The sequence below is a fragment of the Rhipicephalus sanguineus genome, chromosome 11 (assembly GCF_013339695.2).
Source record: "Rhipicephalus sanguineus isolate Rsan-2018 chromosome 11, BIME_Rsan_1.4, whole genome shotgun sequence".
Lineage (NCBI taxonomy): Eukaryota > Metazoa > Arthropoda > Arachnida > Ixodida > Ixodidae > Rhipicephalus > Rhipicephalus sanguineus.
Genome location: NC_051186.1, coordinates 51,134,069 through 51,147,981, shown reverse-complemented (window position 1 = coordinate 51,147,981; position 13,913 = coordinate 51,134,069). Strand labels below are relative to the sequence as shown.

Genomic DNA, 13,913 nt, shown 5'->3' with positions numbered 1-13,913 from the left:
GCAAAAGCTAGGGCAAAACAGGCAAAAGGAACGTAAGCCCGCAGCAGACGCAAGTGATTTCTTCATTAACCTCCGGAGAACGTTGTTTTGACGACGTGACGCCGCCTCTATGCAGCTCTCTTCACATACTTCTCATTCTCACGTCTCATACAACTAACTCCCTGTATGGAGACCACGCCGACGCACGCCGAAAACCTCTAGCCGCTCCTCGCGCACCAAGCCTTGTTTCCTGTGGGCTCTATATCTTTCCTCTTTCTGCTTAGTTTCCCGTACAACACGTACCTGTTATACGGACCATATCCTGCAGGAGCCGCGAAATTCCTGACCCATCATCTACCACTGTCAGGGGCTTTTTCATCTCCCGTTTTCTCTCTCTCTCTCTCGTTGTCTCTAGCTGCGCGATCTCTTATTTGCCTAGTCTGTTCCGCGTATAACACCCCCCAAAACACCCGAACACCCGACAGAGTCCTCGCCTAACCCGTGCCAGCATCTGGATTCGAGCAGTAAGCTTCCCTCGGCTACGGCAGCGGCAGCAATCCGTTGCTTCCTAAGTGCCACGTCGGAAGAGGCGTACACACACTGGGGTGGATGAGAAATAAGCCGCGGCGAACGTGGACTTGCTGCAGGGGCTGATCTGTTCGGTACGTGGCGCTGGATGAACATCGGACGTGTCCATCAAGGTGCTCTCTTGGTTGAGCGCTTGCTATGTGCTGTTATGCTACCTCGCTGTTTGTACTGCTGCTGCTGCTGCTGCTGCGGCTGATGCAACGGTCTTCGTTCTCTGATATACAGGCATCCAGAAGGGTTATACTTTGCCGGCGGACAGGAGGGATTCGCCGCCTTATACCTTTCCTCCACGCTCCCGACCACCAACTCGGGCTTCGAGAGACGTGGAATCAAGAGGAAAAATTTATTCAGGGAGGAAAGGTGGCCGCGTTAATAACACCATAATTTCTTGGGCCTTAAACGAAAAGAAAGAAAAAAAAAACATGACATGATGAAGAGACGAAGAAGGAAAAGACAACAAGAAAGAAAGAGACGAAGAAAGATAGAGAAAAAGGGAAACAAAGAAGGCCGCCGAGCTCCGCTGATCCTTGAGGCTTGGCACCACTAGTGCGAAGCTCTAAATATTATTTTTTTTTTTTTCGGAGCAGTTTTGAATTGCATTTGCGTAGCTCAGTGGTAAAACAGTTGACCCACGTACTTCATCCCCGAGGGAATAGAGATACTTATATATATATATATTAGGGGTGTGCGAATATCAAGTTTTTCGAATACGAATCGAATACGAATATCCACCTTCGAATATCGAATCGAATATCGAATATCAAAGGAAAATTGCCTCCACAGTAACAAAAATTGGGGGACGCTTAAGCTTCGCCTTTAAGAGTTGAACGCGATAGCGATCTCCTGCCCCTAGTGCGCACTTCGAACACTACGAGTGTTTAACAGAAAGCGCGCACTAAGGTGTGTGCCTTATGTAATGGGTAGCATGCTTTAAACCAGGAGCAATTATGCGCGAGAAACTTTTTCGAAGTTGCGATGCACCCACTACGTTGTCTTAAGGGAATACGCGCAGTAATGTGTGTGCCTTTTGTAATGGGTGGCTGTCTTTAAACCACCAAGTCGTTATGATGTTGACGTGGTGTGACGCCCGATGGTAATGTACGCTTGTACCACGCAATAATACTGCGATATTACATCTCGTACTGTGACACCTGTATACAGGACGCGTATTTTTGGGAAGCATGAAAGTTACTTTCAGTGCAGCTCCAAGCAGAGGCGTGGCTGTGTGGTAGAACACCTGCTTGCCACGCAGACGGCCTGGGTTCGATCCTCAATCGGACCCAACATTTTTATTATTTATTTTATTTGCAGCTTCTTCGATTTTTCGGTCACGGACAAGATGATGATTTTTCGCTCACAACCAACGGCGCCGACGCCGACGGCGGAATTTCTGCGATACGAGCTCTTTAACGCTGTCGCGTTAATATTTTATTTAACATGTAGCTATTTGAAAAAAAAAGACATTAACAGCCTGACTGGCAACAAAACAAACACTGCTATCTCCAGAACACAATGTCCAGGCTAGCACAATGCACATCACAACGCAAGCAAATATTACGGCACAATGAAAGTAATGACTAGATGTTATGAAGAAATATGAGTTGCTCCACATGATCAGGCAGCAGGCGCTCCCTTCTAACAGAGACACCCCCCCCCCCTGCCACTGAAAAGGCACGCTCGCTTGGAACAGAAGTGGCTGGTATAGGGAGTTACATGGGGCAAAGCTTTGCCAGAGTGGGGTATCTGAAGGTGCCTACATTCCGCCAGCAGTCACATGGGTCACTGTCTTTCTTCAGAAGTGGTCCCGCATAGTGAACGAGTGGTAGAGCTGCACGTTACGGCCGCATAATATTGAAAATGTACGGTTACATGATCGCCAACAGCGCTGCACGTCGGAGATGCACCAGCAATAAATCATACGTATTGGGGCGCTCGTCGCAGGCAGATATCGTGCCTCCGTGTACTTACGATGTGTATCGCTCCTCTCGGCAACGTTTTCAGCTATACGAACGCAGCATAAATGTGGAAGACGAGTTATTTTATGCATGATAATCGAATCGCATATTCGCATTTTTTCGAATATTCGAAGTTATCGAATATTCGAAACTTTTCGAATACACGATTTACGAATCGAATACGAATATTTGGAATGTAATATTCGACGAATATTCGAAACTTTCGAATATTCGCACACCCCTAATATATATATATAAATGTATATTTTTTAAATGCACACAATAGTTGCGACGGGCACCGATGGCGGTGGCGGACAACATCGTTACCGAAATGCGTCTGTTGGAGTGAAACTTTCTGACAGTGTCGTAGCTAGGGAAAGGGAGGGGGGTGTCACACCGGGGCCATGCCCCCCCCCCCCCCCCCGGAAAACTTTTATTATGGAATGCAGAGCACAAAATGACACTCGACCCCACTGATCTGCCCAGACCCAATGTCGGATCGAGAAGGTGCCCCTCCCCACTCCCGCCCCGAAACAAATTTCTGCCTACGCCACTGCTTTCTGACACATATTAAATGGCTGGCTCCCTTAGAAGACAACCCCAAAACCGGCAGGAAAGGGAAGACGGAAGCTTGCGATGAAAAAATCCCTAAACAGTGCAACTGATTTCCTTAGCGCTTGTGTGTATATGCTTCGTGCCCTCTCTTCCAATCCAGACAAAGATTGTTTGGACTGGAAGAGAGGGCACGAAGCATATACGCACGTGCTCCAAGGAAATCAGTTCAAGCGAAGACAAGTCCACTTGTCGGAACGTCGACTCGAGCACCCACGCACTGTTTACGGATTTTTAGGGGCGAAGCACCTTATGGCTGAGCCTTGTCCCTTCCTCGTCGTCGTTGTCCGCAGCTCTGGTTTGCATGGAGTCCCCTAAAAGGTTTAACAATAGACTAATATCAATCATAATTGTGACAGAACAATATGAAACTCCTACAAGCACAAACCCTTTATACTAGTCGGCGACTACGACGTAGACATTATGGACCTTAGGGCCTAGATTCGCCCACTCGTCATCCTTCACTTCGTGGAGATGCGGTATATGACGTCTCGATACGCTCTACGATGCATTTCGTATGACTGCAAACAAACAACACCCAGCGGGGGAACGTGCATACACCTCGTCTTTGCCAACTTAAGGCTACATCCGATCGAAGAACCATTGGCTCTACATTTCACGGACCACAAGGCAGTAATAATGAAGGGAGAACGGAATGCACAACTCAACGACATACGAGTTATGACCAATAGAACACATTGTATATAACTGTACACACGCGTTGTCACTCATTTACGTGCACGGTTACCGAACGAACCACAGTGCTTCGCCCACTCATCATCATTCACTTCGTGGATATGCGTGGATATTGTTTTATTAGAAGACAATGTTATTCACTTCTACAAATAAAGAGTAGGTGCTAACGTCGGCGTCGACAGGATTTTTCCTTAGGGGTGCTAGCCCGTCTTCCATCGTGGTGGTGAAGGGGAGCAGAGCTGATGTGGCTTGAGTAGCGAGCAAGTGCTGGTGTCTCTTTGTGGGCAGTGGGATGGAGGGGGGGGGGGGGGGGGGGCAAGTGCCGCTTTTTCACCCCCTCCCTCTTTGCCGACTCCCAGAGCCCGTCAAAAACTGTGACATCACTGCAAAGTGCTTCGTCCGCCTGAACATGGCGTCGCCACCAGTGTGTCGTTCCTTCCTTTTTTTTTTCTTTTTTTGCGTTTCGGTGCTTACGAAGCGTATTCTCGCGACAAGCAAAGTAGCGATCGGGCTGTTGCGAAAAGGGTAATTTACAAATACGTCGGAAAGTTTTCTCTTTTTTTTTTCACTTCGACATGCACCCTTATGGCGAGTGTTTCTTCACACCTCGACCAACTTGTTCGGCCTTGCCATATAAGAACCGGCTTCGCATATAACAGCGTCCCCGACTCCGCGAATCCGCAGCTGCACCCTCCTCCCCGCAATCCGTGTATCCGTCTCGCGAACGTTCTTTCCCAGTGCAAGATATACCAAAAGGTGTGTCTTTCGAATCGCGTACAACACGTCGGAACAATAAAAAATAGACAAAAAAAAAAAGAAAGTTGGGAACGATGAACAGACGAAAAGGACGGCGGCAGCGGCGTGTGTGTGACAGGGAGGCCGTCGAGGCTTGCCGGGATGCCATAACTAGACGAGGATCGCGTACGAATTGCATCGATCACTTTTGCCGGGGTGACGTAATCCGTCGCGGCGAATGATGCATCGGGCCCCCGCGCCGCCGCCGCTTTTGGGAATGCGCCGCAGCAACATGTGTGACGCGCGTGTGTACGTACGTGTGCCGTTTCTTTCCATTTCCTCTCCCCTCCTCTTCCTCCTCGTCCTTCTGATATGTTCTTACTCGTGCTGTACTTTCTTTTTGTTCCCTTTACCTTTCACAGCCCACCCCCTGAGAGCGCTGCATCCTCCGATCTCGTTCGTGTTCGTTTTCGATCACGTGATAACCCACGTCGTCTCTTCGGAACAGGCCGAAAAGAATCGTCGTTCTGTTCATCGGGCGATGCGTTAGAGTCATGCAAATCTTTCCTCCTCCTTTCCACATTACACTTCTCTCTCTGCTTCTCCTCCTTTCCTTGTTACTGTTCTTGTAAAATAACACTATAACTATTCATTAACGTCGTCTTCCTTTGACACCTCCATCTACACGTACGTAGAGAACGTGGGTATGCGCAGTTAATAGACCCCCGGTTAAACGGATGGAAGCCAGCCAACGCGAGTGGTTAATTGGTGTTGGACTCCTGTCAGAACCGGTATTTTGTAGCGATGCGTTTGTGCTTTATTAAGGCGAAAGCCTTATATGTCGCATGAGTATACAAGTTTTCGAGATTTCGCGAGACCGCGGCGTCGACGCCAACACGAATGATGCAAAAGAAAGCTAATAAAAGTCGGTCGGAAGTCACGTGATATTCAAGTGAATGAGTGTGTGCAGTCGGCGTATCAAAAGTTACATGACCTCAATTCAACACGACGCCATCAACGACGTCACCCTGTGATGTAATGATAACGTCACAACTCACCAAAACGTGTGACGTCATCGTGACACCACGTCACGATGACGCGCGCATGCACGCACGCACAGCACTACCTTTCAACAATAGGTTTATTCACGAGATCCGAGATTAACGAGATTTATTCACAGGACGCCCGCTTTCAGCCCTTGTCCTGTGCTTTTCGCTCCTGGGGTGTGATCGTCCTCGTCTTGTTTCATTCTCCGTTCTGCGATGGAAGGATTGCTGATGAATGCGTTGCAAGGATGGCTATGTACATGCGTAGATAGCCCGTATTTACATAGACAATATTTACCAACGTAATAATAATAATAATATCTGGGGTTTAACGTCCCAAAACCACGATATGATGATGAGAGACGCCGTAGTGGAGGGCTCCGGAAATTTCAACCACCTGGGGTTCTTAACGTGCACCTAAATCTAAGTACACGGGCCTCAAACATTTTCGCCTCCATCGAAAACGCAGCCGCCGCGGCCGGGATTCGATCCCGCGACCTATTTACAAACGTAGTACATACGTAAATGCACTGCCTGTATGATATGGCCAGTTGTGCACCCTATATATATATTCCAAATTGCAGACGCGAGCGAAGCTTTTAGTGGCAGGTCTGTCACAGCAGTTTCTAATGTCAACTGCTCTAAATACTCAATAAGTCATTCTGTTCCAGCTCACTAGAACTATAGACGACACTCCAGTATAACCGTAGATACTCTTACGTAGGTTCCTCATTGAGGCATATGCGACTCAACTGAACGAGATGGATATAGTACTGCCCGGAGGGCCATGACCTCGGAGTCGATCAGTTCAGCCGGTGTAATCCTTAAAGACCCTCAAATGAGTTGCCGGATATGCGCCGCTATCCTCCTCTCTGCCAACTCCGTGCCCCGCATTCATTTATACGGACGCCCGTGCAAGGCCAATCACCGTGTAACGCGCCTGTGCGGGATTGTTGCGTAGCTACCCACTCGCGTTGGCTCTCTTGGGAAATCGGCTCGAGAAAGCGTGTTCGAGGATGAGGAGGAGGAATGGGCAGTGCGAAAGAGCCCGAAAGAAAGGGCAGTGAGTGTTGAGCACGTGCCGTATTTTCGTATGTATAGCACTGGTGACCGTACCGAACTCATGGGTTCACAAGGTGTAAACTCATGGTTAAATTGATGCCCGACTCTCTGTTCAGGGTGTAAACTCGCGCGCAGAGTTCCCGACGGCGCGATTTTGTTTGTTCAACGGTGAGTGAGTGAATAAGTTTAATTCAGTTCCTGCAGGTTTCCGGGCTGGGTTCCCGCCTAGGAGCCGGCCGAGAGACCGCGTCTCTCAGCAGCTTCCTTGCCTGCTGGATCGCTCAGAGTTGATGGTCTAGTCCTGAGCTGAGCAGCGCGGCCCGCCAACGCACCCGAAGCCGCGCCAATGCGGCCAACGAGCCGCGCCAATGCGGCTCATTGGAGGCCGCGTCCCTAGTTTTGCGAATTAGTGCTGGACACTACCAGAGGATATGCGCTAGTGTGGCCCTATTGGCGCAATACTTGCATGAGTTGGTTGTATACAAATCACGGTGAATGTGCTTCATAATTACGCGATTAGTGTCCGAAGAAAATTATTCACAGAAAAAAACCGTCTATCGATGTTTGTCACATTCAGTGCGTACGACATTGTCGCTGACGAAATGTTTGTTGAAGGGGCCATGACGCCCAATTTTCGATCATAATCTGCGATATGGGTGAGCCCTTATGCTTTCGCAAGCAAGCTGCCGAAATGATAGCGCAGTTGGTCAATCACTTAGTTTATAACTGAATAAAAAACAAGCTGATGAAATTTTAGCGCATTTGGTCGAGCACTTGGCTTATAATCGAATAAGCACGCAAGCAGCCTGAGAGTCGGACAACACTGACGCACTCCCGAGCCGTGACGTAACAAGCAGCTTGCTGTGCGATCGTCTGCATTCCGGCGAACGATTTTGTTGCGTGATAACCTGCGCATGCAATCGAGCTATTTCATATTCTTTCAGCAGGGCAATGAAACTGAACGATTTGTAACAGCTGAAGCTCTGATTGGAGACGACGGCTCCACTCCATGCAGCACATGACGTCAGGCACACCGAGGCAGAATGGCTGTAACCAACACTATAGTCAACTAGCTCAGCTTATCATCTTCAGGCAGTTATAGAAGTCAAAGTGGATAATTAATTGAACACAGAATTTTGTAGGTGCTACTCCGTCTTTTCCTTCGCGTATTCAATGTGAAAAGCTTTGCCCTCGCGGAGTCAACACGAAAATGGCGTTATGCGCCCGCAAATGCGGTACACGCATTCCTGCAGCTCAACCGCGCGCATCGGTCAAGCCATACCCATGTACCCGTCTATCCCACATAAGAAGCTCTCCCGCCAAAGATGAGCGCCGGACATACACGGAGCACCTGAGGAGAAAATAAAGTTTGCTTTCTCTCTCCCTGTCTCATCTCCTCCTCTCTCCTTCTCGTCTTTTCTCTCAATCTTTCATTTCTTCTTCATTTAAGTTCGCTCTTCGTACCACGTATACACGCGCAGTCAGTCCTTGCGCGCCGATTTCATATACCAAACTCGCGCCGCGCGGTCGATCTCCTTGGAAGAAAGAGCTTGCCGGCGGCGGCGAACGCGCTACAGAAGATGCATCGGCTTCTTCTTCTTCCCAAGGAGGGGGACGACGTATACGAACCGAAAAGCGAAAAGCACAGAGGTGTGAATCCCCCGCCGTTTTCCGGAGCAAAGGAGACTCGGACTGCCCGCTGTGAAGCGGTGTACCCTTATGAAAATGTGAGACGAGTTCAAAAAGAAAGTCTAATGACTTCTGACATTTCAGTCATTTGACGCTCTAATGTGTCCCTTTAGAATTTTGTAATGTATTTGAAATGCCATTCAAAAACATATTGGCCGATCATTCTGATGCGTATTAATATGTAATAGTCTGATGCGGATTAACATGTGATAGTCCGATGCGTATTAACATGTGATAGTCTAGTGAGCATGAAACGACCTTTGACATCAACACTCATTTGATTCTCTAATGTATTTCTTCAGAATTGTTTTAATGTACTCATAATGTCATTCAAAAACATATTGGCCACCGTCATTCTAATGTGTCCTTATGCTTTCTTGTGAGTATGAAACATCCTGTTTGCAATGACCCTCGGCCAAGCTTGTGCTTCGTGGCCAATGACATTCATAACATTCCTGAAACAGAACTATTACAGTGCATGATAAGATTTATGATATGTCCGGCTGATAGTACGGAATCACATATTAGTTGTGCCTGACAATGTGTTTGCTGGTTGATACACATGCAGCCAAGCATCATACAAAAGTGCATGTACGCACCTTCTACGACACTTGTGCTGTACAAAGACATTTCTCAACAAAAGAAAATGGATAAAAACATTTATTGACTGGGAAACATGCAGAGGTTAAATGAAAGAAAAATATGGTGTACACCTGTCATATCTTCGTTTCGTTTAATCTGTCTACTTAACATTGATGACAGATTGCTTTTGATGCGCAGGGTCCTTGTAGGGAATCCATGTATATGTATCCATGCATGTGTATCCTGCACGAAAGATCGCAGTAAATATATAAGAGTTGCAAAGAAAACTTTATCCAACACATCGTGCACCTTAGAACACTTAGATGTACTGCCAAGGCCCCGTGCAGGTAGTTGACAAAAAGCACTTTTGTGAAGTTAGAGTTAGTCAAAATTGCATCTTATATCGCATTTCCAATAGAAACTTTCAGCAAATCCTGTAAGAAAACAGGAAAACAACACAGAAGGTCAAGTCCAGCATCAAGTATACATTAATGGAGTTACGTCTAGGGTCTTGTTTCTTTGATCTTAGAATTCCCTTAAAAAAGTTGCAATAGGTTCATGAGCAGGCGCAACATGTCGAAGCTTTTTGTAAAGATTGAAACAAATGCCTACCATAAAATATAAGCTCGACCAGGCTCACAGGTAGAACGCTCCCATCTTCGTCTGCAAGCTGTCGTCTGCTTCAGTTCCACGAACAGGTGAGATCACCGGGTACATATGTTAAGGATACCAGAAAACATTCATGAGTTGGCGCACCACACAGACCTTACAGCTCACACACAATACATACAATGTATTCAGGCAAGTCTATGTTTATATACCAGCAAGGGCCTTGAATGATGGACTCAGATTGCGCTATAAGAACAAGTATAACCTGAGCAACGGCTCATGGCAGACAACTGTAATGGTGCCATTGCAAGCCGAACTTTCTGAAACTTATGTACTTAGTAAACACTATGTGGTTGGAGAACGCAGATTACGATATAGGTCATTTAAATGACGAAAATTACATCAACTCTGCTACACAATATAAAATGCATAAATTGATAAAATAAGAGTATGTGTGGCCCATGTGCACACTTCATAATGCCGAGCTTTACATATTGTATTATATGATGAATTTGAGCCGTTTAGGAAAGTAATTGTAGTCGTGTTAAAGCCAGTCAATGCCTGGAATATCGGCTTGAATTTGTAGTGCTGCAAGCCATAAAAAAAAACCGTTAACCACTTTTGTCAGCCTTCTCTAAACTTCTGCACACATAGTTACATATGAGAATTTAGATTTGTTTCCCATAATAATTACTTCATAAAATTAAAGTAGCACTCTCACAATGAATGCTACGTCTTAGTCGCACAACCTGCAAATAAGAGCGCTTTTTCAGTTTCATGCTGCCTTAAGAAAAGCTCACAAAAGAAACATGAACTTTAGATAAGCACATAATTGAGGTGTGCTTTTGCCACCCCAGCACAGTGGATAAAAAGCTCTTGGAACAGTGCTGCTTAACCATTACAACAACTTCTGTTAATATAAACCAGTATGCTTCAGGAAACAATATAACGACGGGAAAAATATTTCACATCATTTTTCTCAAACACAAATATTGCAACAAAGGGCACCTTGCCAAACGCAACTGGCACATTTGTCTAGAATTGATAATTATATACATCTTGTGCTCTTTCAAGTTACTGTACACATGGTGTTAGTACCAGAATATAACGTAATTCACTGACTTGTATTATCTTCAAGTGGGTTCACCCAACGCAAGTTCGTTTCTCGTAGCAACGACCTTGCACAGTCAGATTAAAATCCTAACCATAGTGCAACTAACTTCTAACAAAAACAAGCGCGGTGCAGTAGTCGCGGAGAAAGCCACAAACACACGCCACTGAAGAGCACCGCGCGCGCATGTGCAGCCGCAGCGTGTTTTTATATCTTCCTCCCCGCGTACTACATGCCAATTATTACTGAGTTTCCTGAAAAGTTACTTCATTTGTACCTGCATCATGAGAAGGCTCGGCGATGAACGTTATGTTTAAAGCAGTTCTATTTCCGAAGTGATAAGCCATCGTACAAGTAGCTTCAGGCGATGATCTCGTGCAGTATACAGCTGTAGTCGATTTCAATAACTTTCGACGACGCTAAGAAGTTTATTTACAGAATCACAACTCGGATACAAAAAATCTTGCAAATGGACCATTTGCAAAAATCTGCAAGGCGGCTTTACTGCAAGGTTGTTTTCCAACCAAAAACTCTCCGTCGCAGACTGGTTTTCTCGCTCATTGTACTTTTACCGCTCCTAATTCCAGTGAAGGCACGCGAGTACGACAAAACGACCTCTTTCCCCAACTATTACTGTGGGGCCGCCTCGTACGAACCCTCAGCCTTCGCTAGGTGGACAAGGCAGCCGTCGTTCGTAAGAAAAAAAAAGGGGGGGGGGGTAGAGAAGCAAAAACAGAATGAGCGAGAAAAGCAGTCGGGGATTGAGAGTTTTTGGTTGGAAAACAACCTTGCAGGAAAGCCGCCTTGCAGATTTTTGCAAATGGTCCATTATTCTTCCTTCGGTTTACGATCGCTTCTGAGCGGCGGAATGCCAAGAGCGGGCCACTTTCTCTCTCTCCTCGGTCGCGACCCGTCCCCTCTCCGGGAAAGAGCCATGCTCTCAGTACTTCCCTCCTACCTCACCTCCCCCCTCCGGTCCCCTACGCCCAAAAGGGCGAGTGTTGCCCTCCCTGCGACACATACATCGCGCAGGCGTCCCCAAGGTCAACCAGTTCCCGAGTAGAGAAGCAGCAGCGGGAAGCGGGCGGGCCGAGCGACAGGCATTCTTGGAATCGAAAAACAGCCAAGGAAGAAGAGCGCCATGACAAGAAACGCTTGCGTTACAGAAGCGAGCGGAGTATCGCGCAAAGCAACGCGCCTTCATCCACCCGTTGCAGTTGTAGGTAGTGAACGCACATGGTGAGTGCTTCATACAACCGTATAAAGTGCACAGAAAGCATTGAGCATAGCGTAAAACATACCTGTCTATCATCCTTCCTCTGGCCATCATCCCCGCAGAGTGAACACACCGCCCAGACGATCACACTCGGTTCCTGCGTAAAAGACGTCATGTAATGAAGTAACCTAGCTGTGTAATTCAGAAATATTCTAGAACTTACCAAAATCAGGCATCCACTGTGCACTCTTCAGCTTTACAGTCCACAATGTACCGTACACTCGGCGACAGTCTTGTCAAAAGGCTGCTGTACGTCCGCACTCGCCTTCAGTCACGAGACTAGGACCTAGATCGTCTTGGAAGGTACACTTGACATTGAATCAAGTAACCAACGTGCATAATCGATAAACGTGGTAACGAAGCATTGCAGAACACAGCATGGCACACACACACACAAACCGCGCGCACCGTGCACCCGTCAAACAACTAAAGCGCCCCCAAGGACAACTTTTCCAGGGTTGCCAGGTACTCTGAGAGCTACCCGCCAAATTTCGGCCCATTAATAGCCCAAAACTAGCCAAACGTAATTAATAAAAAATAGCCCAAAATAGCCAAAGAGTAAATATGAAAAAAAAACTTCTATTTATTATTTTTTGTGCAGAGATAGTTTCACATGAATAAAACAAAAAAAAATGAAGCAGTATTAAAAGAGAAATCAATACCTTTTGTGGGGAGTTACCCATATCAGGGGCGTAGCCAAGGGGGGGGTTGGGGGGGTTCAACCCCCCCCACCGAAATTTTTCAGTTTTGCTTGCGTATATATACACGCACACGTACAAACGCACGCACGAACATACATAAAGTATGGTTGAACCCCCCCCCCCGAAAAAAATTTCTGGCTACGCCCCTGACCCATATGATATGCATATCTCCAAGTGTGCTGCTCCATGCAAGATCGCGTATGTGGTGCGGATAGTGGCAACAGAAAGGAAATGCCACTTTATTTGCTGGCATTTCTATTTTCTTGTTGCTTTATTAATTTGTTTTCTTTGAAGTGACGCCAGCCACAATGTGATGATCGTAGCCAAAGGAATGGAGAACCCAATGAAGTTACTTCGTGTGTGCTTTCATTGACACTTTGTATTTAAATCCACAAATTTGTCCGCTGTCAGAGGGAGCGACTCAGCAGCAACGCGAAACCCGGCAAAAGAAGCTTCGCCTTCAAAGGAAGGGAATGAATTCATTATTACTGACTACCGTAACTGTATGGTGGAGGCTGCTGATACCTAAATAATGCAAAATGCCAAGGGAAAGATAGTAGAAAGAGTGAAGGAAAGATAACTGTGTACGTAAACACTTGATTCACAATGAACTTGAGGCACAACAACCACTAAAGAGGAGAAAAGGCATCGGAAAACAAGCGTTTCAAGCGAAGGCAGGTAATAGCCCAAATGTAGCCAAATAGCCAACGACTAAAAATCCCTCCAAGTCCACAAAAAAGTAGCCCAATTTGGCTATTTATAGCCCAACCTGGCAACCCTGAACTTTTCTTGGCAATGAAGGGAAGGCTACGGGGGCGGAGCTACTGCACATGTACTGCTCCGCGAAATAGTCCGGTTCGGCGCGCGTTTCGAATTTAGTTTTGGTTTGTGAACCTTCCGTACCTCATGTGACGGCCATTTCATTGTTCGAGCGGCCGTCTCAGGCTTATACAGCCATTTGCTAGTGAAATTCGTCAGAAGCTCCCTAGGCGAGTCGTCGGGAAAGGTGGAGGGTGACGAGCGCTCACTTGAAGACGAAGGCGCTATTTTGACTGTGAGGTGCACGTAAAAGGTGCGACGTTTTCACAAGTGCAAAAACGCGAAATGACGCTGCATAAATCAAAACAAATATAAATATCTCCTTGGTGCGCGCTGACCCTCTCTTCAAACAGCGCTCCGTAGAAAATAAAGCAATATTGTTGTTTTTATTTGTCACTGTACATAAAAAAAGTGTATTTATGGCTTTTTTTAACCCGTGTGTGCATGCTGGGA

The 13,913-nt window shown here is 46.6% G+C and overlaps 1 long non-coding RNA gene across 1 annotated transcript; it reads right to left on the bottom strand.

Moving 5' to 3' along the window:
• Window positions 1-9,489: 9,489 nt before the first annotated feature.
• LOC125756305 (uncharacterized) lies at window positions 9,490-12,387 on the bottom strand. Its single transcript, XR_007414354.1, has 3 exons — window positions 12,104-12,387; window positions 11,966-12,037; window positions 9,490-9,621 (listed from the first exon to the last, which is right to left on the bottom strand). It is a non-coding gene; the product is annotated as an uncharacterized LOC125756305 (long non-coding RNA).
• Window positions 12,388-13,913: the final 1,526 nt, after the last annotated feature.